We start from the raw sequence: 18,015 nt of genomic DNA, 5'->3' as shown, positions 1-18,015 counted from the left end.
AGTCATGGGGACAGTGCTGAGCTGGAAGTTTGGAACTAGGGCGAGGTGGGGGAAGGGGAAATGAGGAAACTGTTGAAGTCCACATTGATGCCCTGGGGTTGAAGTGTTCCGAGGCGGAAGATGAGGCGTTTTTCCTCCAGGCGTCTGGTGGTGAAGGAGGCCCAGGACCACCATGTCCTCGGCAGAGTGGGAGGGGGGAGTTGAAATGTTGGGCCGGTGTGGTTGATTGGTGCGGGTGTCCCGGAGATGTTCTCGAAAGCGCTCTGCCAGGAGGCGTGAAGTGAGTCAGTGCAATAATCTCTTTTTACCAGTGTGTGTCACTGCACTCCCCAAACAAAAAGAGCCCGGATAGCTCAGTCGGTAGAGCATCAGACTTTTAATCTGAGGGTCCAGGGTTCAAGTCCCTGTTCGGGCGTTGCTTTTAAAGCGGATTTCCATGTTCTGTGAACAAACAATCAATGCGTGTCAGGTTTAAACCTGATTTGTTTCAAGTCTCGAAAGACAAAACAGCAGGCCAGCTGAGCTCGAACTCATTCTTAGTGACACTCCCACAGGTTAAAATGTTTCAATTCCTTCTGTAGTACTTATTTAGGAGAGTTGAAGTGTTATTTTTGGGCTTGGACTGTGGAGAGTGTTTGGAAATGGCTGTATTACAGAAACACGCTAGACAGAGTGGATAAAAGCCGAAAGAAATGAGGATGATGGCAATCAGAAACAACATCATAAATCGCTGGAAAAGCTGAGCAACACTGGTAGCATCTGTGGAGAGAAATCAGTTACCCCTTCGGGTCAAGTGATTCTTGGGGCCAAGGTGAGTGGTGGTCTGTTTATTATCCCGAGGTTAATATCCTCTTGGGGAGATGGGGCCTGGTTTGTAGGGGCTTCTGGTTAACTGGGTCCAGTCAGACTGCGGCCCTGTCAATTTTAAAACAGGTTTGAAGCCTGGGGTTAAAGTAACCAGGGCCCTGGGATTGTGACGCATACAGGTTAATGCTCAGGATGTGGGAGGCAGGACTCCCCGAGGAAGGAATTAATACCTTAAATGAGAAACTCCCTCCAAAGTCGGCATTCTGATGTCAGAGTGAAGTGAGAAGTGTATAGGCCTGGGGGATAAAATGTGATAATCGTGGAACTAAGACCATTTCAATTCAATTCAATGAGTCTCTGGGGGAGTTCGGTCTTTCTCTGTCTTTCCCTCCCGTTTTCTTTTGTTGAGTTTTCAAACAAACAAAACCATCACACAGGTAAGTAGACAAGGTCTTTTCCCTCTGGTGTGGGAGTCCAGAACTGGAAGTCATAAGTTCAGGGGGAGAGGGAAAAATTTACAAGGGACGTAAGCGGCCAAGTTTTCACATCGAGGGTGGTGCGCGTATGGAATGAGCTGCCAGAGGAAGTGGTGGAGGCTGGTACAATTACAATAATTCAAAGGCTTTCACATAGGTATATGAACAGGAAGATTTTTGAGGGTAAAATGTGGAGAAATGGGGTTAAATTAGCGAAGGATATTTGGTCAGTGTGGATGAGTTGGACGAAAGGGTCTATTTCGGTGCCGTACATCTCTAAGACTGTCTCACTGCCTGGTGAGCTCGACATAATATGTCAATATTTCGATTCAGCGCATTGGATTTTTGGTTCATACTTGAATGGCAACATGCACGTTATCACAATTTCCCAACCCATTTCAGTCCAAGTGCACCAAAACTCGATGGTACCACTGGCGTTCAAACCTTAAATACCTTCTGCGTGTAAAGCCGACATGGTGACCACTACACTAGGGGACCAAAGGCCACGTGTCTGCTCACCCCCCCCCTGAAAAACTGGTGTCTGTATTGGAGTTGGTTTAGAACCAGACGGTTTTTGTGTAACGCCCCTTCTTCAATTTGCTCACTGTCCTTCCTGTGGGTTCTAATATACCTGTTGGACAATAACCCAGCGTGGTGTGATTTTTGACTTTGTCCAGCCCAGTCCAACAGCGGTGCATATACTTCATGTGTTTTGCTTGAGACATTTTGTTGCAGGGATTTGGAACGTGAAAAGTCTCAGCAGGTCTGACAGCATCTGTAAGCAGAGAAAAGAGCTGACGTTTTGAGTCAGACTGACCCTTTGTCAAAGCTCCGAAGACACTCACTAAGGAAGGAAATATGGCTGTGGAAGCGAGCCTTATTAAATACCTTGTCTAACACTGAGAGAGAAAAGGAAAGCAGTGAAGGTGGACAGGGGGAGAGAGAGAGACAAACGAAAATCCTGTCGGAGAGAAGAGCAATACTTCTTCAGCGTAGGCATTCCTGGAAGAGTGGTGGCAGTGGGTTAAACACTGAATAAAAGCAAATTACTGTGGATGCTGGAACTGAAACCAAAAGAGTAAATGCTCAAAAATCTCAGCAGGTCTGGCAGCATCTGTAAGGAGAGAAAAGAGCTGACGTCAGCTCTTTTCTCTCCTTACAGATGCTGCCAGACCTGCTGAGATTTTCCAGCATTTTCTCTTTTGGTTTCAAAATTCCAGCATCCGCAGTAATTTGCTTTTATTTGGGAAATGGAGTTTAAACATAATTCCTTTCAATTCTCGAAAGACAAAACAGCAGGCCAGCTGAGCTCGAACTCATTCTCAATAACGTCCACATAAGGCTCCCACAGGTTAAAATGTTTCAATTCCTTCCATCATATTTATTTGAGAGAGTTGAAGTGTTATTTTGTTCTGTGGATATTGTGTGCCAATGGCTGTGTTACAGAAATACACTGGATCCAGTGGATAAAAGCCAAAAGAAATGCAGATGATGGCAATCAGAAACAACATCAGAAATTGCTGGGAGTGTGAGCATCTCTGCTAGTATCTGTGGAGAGAAATCAGAGTTACCCCTTCGGGTCAAGTGTTTCTTTCTCAAGAGTTTGAGCGAGATTTCTTTGTACTTTCGTGTCATACAATAGAATTATAGAACCGCACCGGTGCGGAAACAGGCCCCTTGGCCCAACAGGTTCACACCGACCCTCCAAGAGTAAACTACACAGACTCATCCCCCTACTCTATTACTCTACATTTACCCCAGATGAATGCACCTCACCTGCACATGACATGAAATTTAGCATAGCCAATTGACAATCTTTGGATTGTGGGAGGAAGCCTGTGCAGACTCAGGGAGAATTGGCAAACTCCACACAGATAATTGCCTGAGACTGTAATTGAACCCGGATCCTTGGCACAGTGAGGCAGCAGTGCTGACCAATGAACCACTATGCCGTAGCTTGTAAAGTCATAAGAAATAGGAACACGAGTAGACCAGTTGTCCCCTTCAGGTTGTTTGCCATTCAAGAATTATATGCTTGACCCGTACAATGATCCACAGCCTTAACTCCACTTCCCTCAAGTTAGTTTTTGCCTTTAAAATAATCGTGTTTTTCTTATCCCTTCCAAAATGAACGACTTTTTTTTATGAACAGATTAGACACTGACGAAGATCGAAATGTGAACCTTTCAGATCTGCGAGAGAGAGTCCCGCCTTCCTGACCCGTCTCTGAGTGTCCTTGGTTTAGGTTCCGGTTATGGTTGTGTTTTCAAAGCCTTTCAAATTTTCCCAGTCTTAAGAAAAGCAAGATCATGGTTGTTCCAGCTGAAACGTTTTTGCGCTGCGTCGAGCAAATTGTTAGTGTCATGGGTTCACAGCTTTGTACAGGATGGAATCAGACCCTTTGGTCCAACAAGGTCATTCTGACTCGATATCATAACTTAATCTCGGCCTACGTGCCAGCACGTGGACCGTATCCCTCTAAACCCTTCCTATCCATGCACCCATCACAATGCCTTTTAAATAATGTAACTGAACCAGCCTCCACCACTTGCTCTGGCAGCTCATTCTCATACACACACCATTCTCTGCGGGAAAAAAATGTTCCTCGGGTCCTTTTTAAATCTTGCCCTTTTCACCTAATTTTATGTCCTTTAGCTCTGGACGCCCCCACCCCAGGGAAAATACCTTGTATATTTGCCCTATCCATGCCCCTCGTGATTTTATAAACCTCTGTGAGGTCACCTCTCAGCCTCAGACACTCCAGAGAAAACAGCTCCAGCCTTTTCAGCCTCTTCTTGTAGCTCAAACCCTCGAACCCAGGCCACGTTCTTGCAAATCTTTTCTGAGCCCTTTCAAGTTTCATTTCATTCTTCCGACAGGAGGGAAACCTGATTTGCACAAAACGTTCCAAAAGTGGCCGAACCAATATCACGTACAACTGTACAACATGACCTCCCAACTCCTATACTCAACACTTTGAAAAACAAAGGCAAGCATTCCAAACGCCTTCTTGACTATCCTAGCTACCTGCTGCTCCACATTCAAGTAACAAGAGCCTGCACTGCAAGGTACATTTGTTCAGCAACACTCCCCACCATTTTTCCATTTAGTGCACAATGTCTAATCTCATTGCCAACAACGTTGGCTATCAAAATTCTTTTTACTTCAGCTTTGAACACATCAATCACTGATATCCTACTCACGCAACACTACAGCACAGCAACAGGCCCTTCGGCCCACCATCCTTGAGCCAAACATGATGACATTTGAAACTAACCGTACCTGCCTACACACAGTATCTCTATTCTCTGCCTCGTCATGCGTCTGTCTAAACGCTTCTTAATCGTTACTGGAGTATGTGCTTCTACCACTTGCACTGGCAGAACATTCAACTCAACTAAAGCTTCTATATAAATAGCTGTCCTTGCAGACCCCAGTTTTAATTTTCTGTTTCTCACCTTAAACGTATGTCCAGTAACATTTGTCATTTCCACCCTCGGGGAAAAAAGAATCAGACCCTCCACCGTATCCATGCCACTCCTCATTGTACAGAGTTCGATCAGGTCGGCCAGCAGCTCTGGCAAAGAACAATCCAAGTCTGTCCTCCTGCTCCTTCTCGACAAGGCACACCACTGCAGACTATATCCTGATAAACACCCTTTGCTTCGCCTGCAGCGCCTCACTATAGTGTGGTGCCGAAACCACCACACAGTGCTCTAAATATGGTCTAACAAAAGCTTCATCCAAGTCATTACCAGCTGTATCAGAACAAGCGAACATTCATACTCAATGCGCCATTGAAGAAGGAATTGACGTGAGAGCTGTGTGACAAGTCCATCTCTCGATTCAGCGTGTTGGATAATTGGTTCGCATTAGAATTGCCGCCTGCAAATCACAATCGCAATTTCCCAACTCACTTCATGTCAACGTGGTGCAAAACGCAATGGTTCCTCTGGCACGGGAACTCAGAGCAAGCAGATGCGTTAACCACTGCACTCTGGAACCGGGACAGCCAGCTGTGCAAACCTGTGAAACGCCGGTGCCTGAGTTTTACTCGATTTGAAACCAGAAACTTTCGGGGCCTCACTCCTTCTTCAGTTCGTTCGCTGTCCTTCCTGTGGATTCATATAAACCTGTTGGACACTGACCCAGTGTGGTGTGATTTTTGACTTTGTCCAGCCCAGACCAACGGCGGCACATAGATGTCATGCGTTTTGCTTGAGAGGTTCTGTTTGCAGCCATTTGGAAGGTGGAGCTGTTTTTAGAGAGCAATTTGTTCTGATTTGTGAAGAAGTCTCACTGGACTGGAAACATTGACCGTGTTTTTCTCTGGATAGTTGCTGCCAGAGGTGTTGTTTTTCACGAGCAATTTGTGACCTTAGAGTCATAGAGTCAAAGAGGTGTACGGCATGGAAACAGACCCTTCAGTCCAACCCGTCCATTCTTGTTGTGAATGCGTTTGGAAGGCTTGAGTTGGAAGTGATGAAGTTATCTTTTGAGTTCAGGAAGCAGCGTGCAAGCCAACCGCAGAGAAAGAAAAACAGATGAGGGAATTTGGAATTGGTGCAGGATCGGAGATGCGTTGGTGCCGGTGAAATGTGATTGTGGGTGTCGGGCGAAGCAGTGTGAAAAAAAAACGTGAATGCGACAAGTTCACAAAGATAAAATTAAATCCATGCAATATTCTCTGTTCGCCAGTGTATGCCCCTGCGTTAGCATCAGCGCGGTTATGGATGGCTCAGTCAGTGGAGCATCCAACTTTTAATCTGAGGGTCCAGGGTTCAAGTCCTTATTCAGGCGCTGCTCCTAAATCGGAGTTCTCCAGCCTGTGTCAAAACCATCGATGCACGACACATTGAAACCTGATTTGCTTGAAGTCTCAAAAGACAAAAATGCCCAGAAACAGCAGACTAGCTGAGCTCGAACTCATTCTTAGTACCGCCCCCATAACACTCCCGCAGCTTAAAATGTTTCAAATCCTTCCGTCGTATTTATTTGGGAGAGTTGAAGTGCTATTTTTGTCCTTGAACTGTGGAAAGTGTGTGGAAATGGCTGTGATACAGAAACACACTGGAGAGAGGAGATAGAAGCCGAAAGAAGTGCGGATGCTGGCAATCAGAACCAACATCAGAAATCGCTGGAAAAGCTGAGCAGCTTTGGTAGCATCGGTGGAGAGAAACCACATTTTGAGGCGAGTGACTCTTTCTCAAGTGTTTGACTCAGATTCCTTCGTCATTTCGTTTTTTTGTTTCCGAACAGGTTAGATACTGACCGAAGGCCGAAATGTGAACCTTTCAGATCTCCTACTTTCTAATCTGTCTCTGAGAGCCCTTGGTTCGGGTGCCGGCACAGGTTGTGTTTTCAAACACTTTCAAATTTCCCAGTCTGAAGAAAGGCAAGATAATGGTCGTTCCATCTGAGACATTAATGTGCTGTGTCTAGCAAATTGTTAGAGTCATGGGTTCACAGCTTTGTACAGAATGGAAACAGACCCTTCGACCAACTCGTTCATGCAGACCAGATATCGTTCCATTTGCCAGCACCTTGTCCGTATCCCTCTAATCATTTCCTGTCCATGCGCCCATCCAATGCCTTTTAAATATTGTAATTGAACCAGCCTCCACCACTTGCTCCGGCAGCACATTCACATACACGCACCATTCACTACCTGAAAAAAAATGCCCTTTAGGTCCCTTTTAAATCTTTCCCCTTTCACCTAAATTTATGTCCTTAAGATCTTGTCTCCGCCACCCCAGGGAAAAGACCTTGTCTATTTACCCTCACCAAGCCCCTCATGATTTTATAAACCTCTATCGGGTCACCCCGCAGCTTCCGACACTCCAGAGAAAACAGTCCCAGCCATTTCAGCCTCTTCCTGCAGCTCAAACCCTTGAACTCAGGCAACGTTCTTGCAAATCTTTTCTGAGCACTTTCAAAGTTCATTCTATTCTTCCCACAGGAGGATTTGGAGGGATATGGGCCGGGTGCTGGCAGGTGGGACTAGATTGGGTTGGGATATCTACTCGGCATGGACAGGTTGGAAGGAACGGTCTGTTTCCGTGCTGTACATGTCTATGACTCTCTGACTGTCTGGCCCACATGGGCCTTCACCTAAGATGTAGATCTTTCGATTCAGTTTTGGGTTCTTGCTTCACATTTGAATTGCAACATGAAAGTAATCATATTTCCCAACTGGGGGTCACTGGGGGTCGAGCCCAGGACCTTCTGCATGCAAAGCAGGGTTATAGAAGTGTTCTTGTTTTGTTTGAAACCACAAGCTTTTGGAACACCAGCCCTTGTTCAGATCGCTTACTCTCCTTCCTGTTGAGTTCAAATATACCTGTTGGACTATAATCCGGTGAAGTGCGAATTTTGGCTTTGTCCAGCACAATCCAACAGTGGCACCTACATATCGTGTGTTTTGCTTGACATGCTCTGACTGCCGCCATTTGCAAGATTGGATTGTTTTCAGAAAGCAGCTTGTTGTGACTTCCAAGTTGGGATTTGTGAAGAAGGGACACTGGGCTGGAAACATTAACCGTGTTTTATCTCAACAGACGGTGCCAGAGTTGTTGAGTTTTTACCAGCACTTTCTGTCTTTCTTGTTGTGAATGAGTTTGGAAGGGTTGAGCAGGAAGCAAAGAATTCTTTTTTTTTTGCTTTCAGGAAGCAACCTGCAAGACAACTGCACAGAAAGAAAAGGATAAGAGAGTGTAGAATTGTTGTCGGATGTGAGATAAGTTGCTGTGTTGGTAAAATGCAGTTGTGAATGCGTTGTGCAAGTCGATAGAAGCAGTGAGAAAGGAAATGTGTTCGAAAAACACGTGAAGAACTAAGAAAATCAATGGGTCCATTCTCCATTCACCAGTGAGTGTTGCTGATTTCATATGCAGCCGCGAGCCCTGATAGTTTATTCAGTAAAGCATCACACTCTTGATCTGACGTTCCAGCGTTCACGTGTTCGTAATGTTGTCTCTGAGCAATCAATTCTTAACATGTTTAAACGTGATCTGTTTTAAGTCTCCTAAAACGTTCTCCCAGAAGCTGGGAACCATGATGTTGAGCACATTTTATTGCTGCCCACATAACACTCGCAAAGGTTAATATGTTTCAATTCTTTTCATAGTGTATATTTGGCAGTGTTGAAGTGTAGGAGAAAGTGAGGACTGCAGATGCTGGAGATCACAGCTGAAAAATGTGTTGCTGGAAAAGCGCAGCAGGTCAGGCAGCATCAAAGGAAGGGCTTATGCCTGAAAGGTCGATTCTCCTGCTCCTTTGATGCTGCCTGACCTGCTGCGCTTTTCCAGCAACACATTTTTCAGTGTTGCAGTGTAGTTGGAGTAAAGTTGTAAAGTTCAGTATTGTGGTCTTGCAGTGGATCAGTGCAGGGGACTTCCACATGTGGTGTGCCCGGGCTAGTGAGCCGCTGACTTCCCGAGTCCAACAACTGTCCAGTCCGCTCGGCCCTCCAGCCCACTGCTGTATCCACATTATTCGGCTCTCCTGCACAGTGCTTCGATAACGTCAAACCCAGAATTTGCTGGAGAACATGGGGGGACGTGGGGTGACCTTAATGAAGGTGAGAAAATCATGAGGGGCGTGGACAGTGTGAACAGATAAGGTCTTTTCCCCAGGACGGGTATATACAAAACGAGACAGTATCGGTTTATAGTGACAAGGGAAAGAATTAAAAGGGACCTGAGGGGCAACCTTTTCAGGGAGAGGGTGTTGCACGTATGGATCGAGTTGCCGGGGAAGTGGAGGTGGCTGGCACAATTTCAACATTTAAAAGGCAACCGGATTGGGAAATTATTGGGAAGGTTTAGAGGGATATGGGCCAAATACAGTCAAATGGTACTAGATTAATAAAGGATATTTTCGTCAGCATGAATGAGTTGTGCTGTCGGGTCTGGTTCCGTGCTATACGACTCCAAGACTATGAGCTCAACATGCCTGTGGAGGGACAGAAAAAAAACAAAGTTAACTTTCGAGTTTAGTGACTTTTCTTTAGAAAACTAATCTTGTTTTCTTGCCAGCAGACCTGTTGACTTTCTCCAGCAATGTATTCAGATCTTCAGCGTCCACGGCTCTTTATTTTATTTCTCAAGAATGACCTCCACTGTGCTGGGATTTCTTATGAGCAAAGGTTGCGAATCAACTCGTTGGAATTTAGAAGGATGAGAAGTGTTATCTCTTCAAAACACACAGCATTAGAAATAGATAACATATTCATCCTATGACAGCAATCCACAAACTCCGCCATCTAAAAGGACTGGGACAGGAGATGCATACCAGCACCACGAATTGCAAGGTCCCCTTCAAGCCACTCACCATGCTGACGTCGAAGTATATTGCTGCTATATCAGTGATGCTGGGTCAAAACACTCGAAGATGTTCCTTAACAACATTGTGGATCTACCTACAGCACATGGGCTACAGCAGTACAAGAAGGCAGCTCAGCACCATATTCTCAAGGGTTACTTTGTAATCTATGGAAATAATTGCCACAGAAAGCAGTGGAGGCCAGGGCATTTAATATATGGAAGACTGACATGGATAGGTTTTTGAATATCAAGGGGTTCAAGTTTTATGGAGATCAAGCGTGAGAATGGGATTGAGGAACTTATCAGTCATGACTGAATGGCGGAAAGACAAAATGGGCTGAACGGCCTAATTTCTGCTCCGATAACTTATGGTTCTGCTGTGCTTTATAATCAATGCCCCGTTGAAGAAGGAATTGATGAGAAAATCACACTCCACATAACATTTCAATTTTCCATTCAGCACATTGGATTCTTGTTTCACATTTGAATTGCAACATGCAAATAATCAAAATTTCCCAACTCATTTCAGTCGGAGTATTGACCCAGCATCACTGGCACTACCTGCGTAGAGGTAAACGTTACCTGGGTTTTGGGGAGGGGTTGCAGAGTCTTTCGGACAAGCGACATAGGTGGGGGAGGGTTGGTGGTGAAGCTGACCACCAGGCAGAGGCTGGGTGAAAGAGGGGGGGCAGTGGGGTATGCGGTGTGGAGCTGGGGGCCATTTGTGTGGGTTTTCCCTCGTCCTCTGTCCTCCTCCTCCTCCTCCTCCTCCTCCGCCTCCTATGTCTTCATCTTCCTCAACCCCCGCACTCGAATGAACACAGCTTCCCACGAACTATCCCTCAAACCCAGCGCCCCAAAGTTCACAGACTCCCACCCACCCACCCACGCAGTCATTGGGAAAGCGACATATGGAAGTTCCGATGGGGAGGTGTCTATATCGCGTTGCGGGTTTGTGGGATCTTGCTGTGTGTGAATCAGCTGCTGCCGTCTTTCCTACACTACAACACTTGGCTACATTTCAATAAAGTGATTGGTTGCCTGGAAAATTCTTTGGGGGTGGTGGGTGTGGTTTACGGATGGCGGGCAGCGAGGGGGCGGTGGGCAGCCAGAGTCAGTGCGATGGCACTGTTGTCACGGGGTGGGGATGGGGCGGCACTGTCATTCACCCTGGCACTTACACTGTCACAAGGGTGTTTGGGGGAATGGGGCGCGAAGAGAAATTGTGGACCATTCCCCACCGGGCATGATGGGTGCCTGGATACTGCCTCATGTTGCCCACTCCTTCACATTCTTTACTCCCCCCCCCCCTTCTCTGGGAAAGGGTGACATTGCCCGTGCCCTGGGTGGTTGTGGTGGGAGACTGGTCCCTCCTTCTACACCACACCACCTCCCCAATTCCTCCCCCATTCTCTGGGAGAAATGATTTGGAGATGCCGGTGTTGGACTGGGGTGTACAAAGTTAAAAGTCACACAACACCAGTATATAGTCCAACAGGTTTAATTGGAAGCAGTTGCTTTTGGAGCGCTTGTCCTGATGAAGGGGTGGAGCTCTGAAAGCTGGTGCTTCCAATTAAGCATGTTGGACTATAACCTGGTGTTGTGTGATTTTTAATTTCTCTGGGACAGGATAACTGAGATTGGTCCCGGGCCTCTGACAGTAAGAGGAATCCTTTCAATCCTTGGGAATCCAGTCCTTCATCAAAACACTGTCCTTTCATTAACAATTGGTGGAAACAGAACTGCGGAATGCCGCCACAGCTGCCCTTCATCTCTGTATTAAATGGGCCCAGAAATGTTGGAATGTCAATATTAGATCCCATTAGGGAGTAGGGGACCTTGAGAGAGGGTTGGCGGATCAGGGTTGCACTTGAATCTTGTCACTACGTGTGCGAACTTGTTAAAACAAATAAATACCAGAATCATTTTCCTATTGAATTCCTCATTCGAGAGAACGTGTCGAACTTGAACATTTATTCCTGATTAATATTACGGTAAAGAAGTGCGGTTGGATTTTTCTTTGCAAAGCTCCACATCGAGTAGAATGTTCAAACACATGATCTTGTTCCTTCTGTCTCGAGCATCTTCTGCTGCACCCTTACCACCATCACCAGACGCTGGGTTCATCAGTTGAAAATAAATTGGACTTTTGTTTTGTTTTTGATGTTTGTTTTTACTGTTGGCGGCACAAAAGAACATTTCGATGGTACTAATTGTTACCTGGTTAACCGGCGGAGGGTCATGAGGGAACGGTCAACAGGAACAATTAGTGTTTTCACTCAGAAAATGTCACGTGTTAACAGTGAAATAATGAGAAATTAGTTCTTGATTGAAGCTGAGTTGTTCTCTGGTCATTTGAGAAGTCCTTCAGTCTGGTGGCTTCACATTTTACTGTTCGATCCTTGCTCTGATAAGTGTTTGTGCTGGAAATGTTTTATTGGTGTTAATATGCCTGTTCCTACCAATGGAGCAGAGCAGTGGATGAAAGGATCTATGTTGATACCTTATGCTTCCCTCGTACTGAAGACAGACAGTGAATTACAGAATAAATCGAAGGATGCCGGAATGTTTGCAGATCCAAGAGCTGTGCCGTCATTAGACAGATCAGATGGAGCAAAGGTCCTGGGCTGCTTTGCTGAGTAAAGAGACCTTCGTGTGCAGTTTCATATTTCCTTGCAAGTGGGACCATAGGTAGGTAGAAGAGTGAACAAGGTGTTTGGTATGCTTTCCTTTGTTGGTCAGTGCATTGAGTATAGGAGTGGGGATGTCATGTTATGGCTGTGCAGGACATTGGTTTGGCCACTTTTGGACAATTGTATGCAATTTTGGTCTCCCTCCGACAGGAAGGTTGTTGGGAAACTTCACAGGTTTTGGAAAAGGATGTTGCCAGGGCTGGAGGGTTCGAGTTGTAGTGAGAGCATGAATAGCCTGGCGCTTTTTTCCCCTGGAGCGTCGGAGGCCGAGGGATGACCTTATAGAGGTTTACAAAAGTGTGAGGGGAATGGATAGAGTAAGTTGACAAGGTGTTTTCCCTGGGGTGGTGGAGTCCAGAATGAGAGGACATAGGTTGAGGGTGAGTAGGCAAAGACGTAAAAATGGACCAAAGTGAGTACCTTTCCATGTCAAGGGTGGAGCATGTATGGAATGAGCTGCCAGAGGAAGGGGTGGAGGCTGGTAAAATGACAGCATTTGAAAAACATCTGGATGGGAATACGAATAGGAAGGGTTTAGAGGGATATGGTCCAATTGGGACGAGATTAATTGAGGATGTCAGGTTGGCATGGATGAGTTGAGCTGAACAGTCTGTTTCTGTGTTGTACATCTCTATGACTTTAAGTGGTGGATGCAGATGCAGGTATGACGTGAAGAAGACATCTTGAAAAAATTCATGGCGATGAAATGTTTGCATGGATGTAGGCCCAGCATATGGAGGCGGGACTAGTTTAGTTTTGTTTCTCTTTTTTTTTCCACCAGCAGGAAGAGAGGAAACACGGGAGTGGCCAGTGACAAGCAGTGTCCTTCTCAGAGGGCAATGCTGTGTGATCAAACAGTGAAGGGGGGGCGAGGGTTTAAATCAAATTGGAGTTGGTGTGGGAAATAATGCATCCCACTCCCTGTGGTGCCCACCTTTCCCTGAAAATCTCGAGGCTGTTGGTGAACACCACATGCTCTTTCTCCAGGGATACCAGGGCTCTGACATAACCGTAGAAGAGGGGCAGGCAATCAGCCCTAACGACCCCTTCCATGGCCCGCTGCCTGGAGCTGCTTATGGCCAGTTTGTCCAGGAGCTGATCCACAAGGCGATCCTCTGAATTACCCTTCACACCGAGTGTCTAGCGATCAGGAGTGTGGGATTGAAGTGCAAACAAAAGCAGAGGAGAAGGTTTTTAAAGGGAGTGTAAGTGCCCTCACCCAATATACACACAGTTCACCGTCCCCACAGGACAAGCAGTTGGGCTTGGAGTCCGTGAACCACCACAATCTGCGGCTGCAGGGGACTGCAGCACCCTCCACCCCAGATCCCAGAAAGGATGAGGACGACCATGTAGAGAGACCTCAATTGGGGATCTCCATCTCCCGGTGGCAAATGGGCATGACAAAGCGTGTCTCGGTGGTGGACGAGTGAAAAGAGGTGGTAAGTGTGCAGCAGCTGTCAATACAGGGCCAGACGTTACATGTGGCAAAATTAAAATTCCAGAGGCGGCACAGGATCCCGCAGGAAGTATGGGTCCTTGGGGCCAATGTGAAATCCCATCTGGGTCGGGATTAATTTAGTTTGTGAATGTGGACTGGTTGGACCGAAGGGTCTGTATGACTCTGTGTCTGTCTCCCAATTAACTTGCTACTTAAAATCTAGTTCTTTTTATTTGCCATGTTTTGGGTCACCTTGTGAAATTGAATGTGAAATATTCATGGTGCCAAGACCCTCAGCAAGTGCATTGGGACTATCTGATACGTGTGTGACAGAATTTACTGGAATCGTGAAATCCAGTGAGAAATACAAAGAGTTGCAGAGAAGAGTGGGCGTGAGGAAGAATGGCGGGGTGGCGGGGGGGGGGGGGGGGGGGGGGCGGAGGTGGGAGGTGGTGCGTTGCAACCCCTACTGCAGCCACGAGGCGGAGCTGGACATCAATGAGAAGCTGACGGATCCCAGGCTGAGCCACAGGCGCCCTCTGCTGCTCATCAGAAAGCCTGCAATTCCCTTCACTGCAACAGTTGAATACACTCCTCATGACACTACCACAGTGCTGGACAGAACTTCTCAATGCATGACCAAGTACTTTTATTCCCCCCATGGCGCATTTTCCTCTTTTGCAGATTATGGTAAATCTGTGCCTATCTTCAATATGAGTGGAGACAGCCTTCTATTCCATGATATCATGACCTATCATTTGTCTCAATGCCACTTTCCCATGTTATTTTCATACTTGTCTCCAGAAAGAAGCAATTATCAACTCACGTCAAAGCACACTCACTGACTGATGGCTGTCTGCGGAAGAGAATTCTAAAGATACACCACCTTCTGAAGTGAAGGAATTACCATTCCAGCCATACTTGGCCTGCACCTTACCCTGAGCCTCTGTCTCTAGTTCCAGGCTGCAGCAGTGGAGATATAATGACCCTATCTTACAGACAATAAAAGACAGAATCAAGGTAACGTTGCTAGAGCCTCAGCAGATCAAAGGGCTGCCCCGCAATCGAGAGATCTCATGGTGGTTTATCCTGAGAGTCACTGGGTCTCAGGTGAGGGGGAGAGATTGAGAGATAAGTCATTTATGGTAACCCCAGCCCCCTTGTGGGAGTTGAACCCACACCGTTGGCTTCACTCTGCATCATAAAGCCACCAGGATGTGAGAGCAGATAAATGGAAAAGTCAAGATGTATCCCCATGCATGAGAACTGTATAAAGCCCCACTTTATTATATTCACTTAGTGGGATGACTCTAACTGTTGAGACCATCCTGCCCCACCCCCACCCCTTCTCAGTCCCTAATTGCTCCTGGAGAAGGTGGGAGTAAACTGCTTTCCTGAACCGATGTGGTCTGTGTGCTATCAGTAAAACCCACAATGTCCCTTTGGGAAAGTGTTTCAGGATTCTGACCCAGTGACAATAAAGGTGACATTTCACTAAGTCAAAATGGCATAAAAGGCTCCCAGAGGAAGTTGCAGAGGATGGTGTTCCCATGTATCTGTTGCCTTGTCCTTCTAGATGAAAGTGTCCATGGGTTTGGAAGGTGCTGTTTGAGAATCACCGATTTCTGCAGTGCATCTTGTAGATAGTACACACTGCTGCTGCTGAACATCGGTGGTGAAGGTAATGGATATTTATGGATGTGGTGCCAATCAGGCAGGGGTTGCTTTGTCTTGCACGGCGGTGAGCTTTTCAAGTGTTTGTTGGAGCTGTCCCCATCCAGGACAAGTGAGGAATATTCCATCACACTTCTGCCTTGTGTCTTGCAGATGGTGGGACAGGCTTCGGGGAGTCAGTAGGTGAGTTACTGTCAACAATATTCCCAGCCTCTGGCCTGCTCTTGCAGTCACTCTGTTGTTGAGGTGAGTCCAGTTTAGTTTCTGGCCAATGGTAGCCCTCAGGATGTAGCTAGTGAGGTTCCAGTGATGGGAATGCCATTTAATTGCAAGGGGACGGAGGATCAAACATTAAGGAGGAACTGAAGGAAATCCTTATTCGTTAGTAAATGGGGGAAATTGTTGGGATTAAAACCCCATAAGTCCCCATGGCATGATGCTCTGCATCCCAGAGTACTTAAGGAAGTGGCCCTGGAAATAGCGGACACATTGGTGATCATTTTCCAGCATTCTGTATACTCTGGAAAAGTTCCAATGGACTGGAGCATAGCTACTGTAACTCCACGCTTTAAAAGTGGGAGAGAGAAAAAAATACATCATAGGCCGTTTAGCCTGACATCAGTGCTGGAGTTAAGTATTAAGGATGAAATAACTGAGCATTTGGAAAGCCAGGACAGGATCGATGTCAGCATGGGTTCACTAATGGGAATTCATGCTTAACAATTCATCTAGCATGTTTTCAGGATGTTCCAAGGAGGGTGGACAAGGGTGAATCGGTGGATGTTGTGTCTCTGAACTTTCAAAATTCTTTTGGCAAGGTCCCACACAAGAGATGAGTAAGGAGCATTAAAGCTTATGGCATTGGGGGTAATATCATGCCATGGATAGACTACTGGTTGGCAGACAGGAAGCAGAGAGTTAGAGCAAATGGGTCATTTTCAGACATCAGGCAGTGATGAGTGGGGTACCATACGGTGCAGTGCTGCCCACCCTCTTCCCCGCTGTTCACAATACACATTATTTATTTGGACGAGGGAATTGAATGCCATATGTTCAAACGTGCAGATGATACTAAGCTGTGTGGCAGCGGGTGCTAGGAGAAGGATGCTAAGAGGCTGCAGGGTGACTTGGACAGACTGGCTGAGTGGGCAAATACTTGGCCAATGCAAATATAATGTGGATAAACATGAAGTCATCCACTTTGTCACAAAAACAAACCACCTGAACCTCTCCATTCGATTCCAGTCTCTACCTCACTTCTGGGTATCGATTGCTCCATATCCAAACCATCGTCACCGTCGATGATTTTCCAGTCTGTAACTCACTCCCCGGTATCAATTATTTCATATATGAACCATACTGAACCCTTGATTAGATGCCAGTGTGGAGGTCACTCCTGGATAACTGTCATTCCATATATAACCAGCACTGTAACCCTGAATTAGATTAGAGTCTGTAACTCGCTTCCATGTATCTGTTTGTTCCCGAAACTCTCAATTAGATTACAGTGTGTAACAGTCTTCTGGGTGTCTGCTGTTCCTAGTATAAACCATCCCAACACTCTCAATTAGATTACAGTCTGTAACTCTCTCCTGGGTATCTGATATTCCAGATCTAAACCACCCCAAATCCCTCGAGTAGATTGCCATCTTTAATTCACTCATGTGCAACTGTTACTCCACAGATGAACCATATGGAACACTTTCATTTGATTGAAGTCTGAACTCACTCCCGGGTATCCGGTATTCCATACATAAATCACCTTGGACTCCTCGATTAGATTCCAGTCTGTAACTCACTGCGGAGTGTCTGTTATTCAGTATATAAACCACCCTGAACCCCTCGATTAGATTCCAGTCTGTAACTCACTCCAGGGTATCTGTTATTCTGTATATAAACCACCCTGAACTCCTCGATTAGATTCCAGTCTGTAACTCACTTGTGGGTATCTGTTATTCTTTATATAAACCATCCTGAGCCCCTTGATTAGATTCCTGTCTGAACTCACTCCCGGGTATCTGTGATTCCATACATAAACCACCCTGAAGCCGTCAATTAGATGCCAGCCTGTAACTTACTCCCGGGTATCTGTTACTGTGCATGTAAATCCCCACTGAACCCTTGATTAGATTCCAGTCAGTAACTCACTCTGAAGTATTCATTATTCGATACATAAAGCCCCTGAACACTGATTTGTTGGAAGATTGAGAATGAGAGTGAGAGGGTGCAAATGTGTGAGTGAGTCAGTGTGTGTGCGTGAAAATGTGTGTGCATGAGAGTGTGTGTGTATGATTATGACAGGCAATGAGCAGGTCTGTGTGTGTGCTTGTGTGTGTTTCAGAGTTCGTGTGTGAGAGAAACCCACACGAGTTCAATCATGGAATCATTGACACTCAAACTGGACATACCCAGGCACGATCTCTCACTCACACAGAAACACTCACTCACAGACAGAAACACAATCACACATAATCACACACAGTTGATGTAAATGTAGAAATGAAGGACAGGCAGGGAGAGTTACATGTTGGAGTATCACAGATCAGGAAACTTCTGAGATAGAACCTCAGCAATTATCTCCACAATCTGTCCAGTCATCT

The 18,015-nt window shown here is 46.1% G+C and overlaps 1 non-coding gene across 1 annotated transcript; it reads left to right on the top strand.

Annotated features, from left to right (window-relative positions):
• Nucleotides 1-342: 342 nt before the first annotated feature.
• trnak-uuu lies at nucleotides 343-415 on the top strand. Its single transcript has one exon. It is a non-coding gene; the product is annotated as a tRNA-Lys (tRNA).
• The last annotated feature ends 17,600 nt before the right edge of the window (nucleotides 416-18,015 follow it).

Source organism: Chiloscyllium plagiosum, chromosome 46, assembly GCF_004010195.1.
Source record: "Chiloscyllium plagiosum isolate BGI_BamShark_2017 chromosome 46, ASM401019v2, whole genome shotgun sequence".
Lineage (NCBI taxonomy): Eukaryota > Metazoa > Chordata > Chondrichthyes > Orectolobiformes > Hemiscylliidae > Chiloscyllium > Chiloscyllium plagiosum.
The sequence above is the reverse complement of the archived record's forward strand: the minus strand, read 5'-3'. Positions and strand labels throughout refer to the sequence as shown.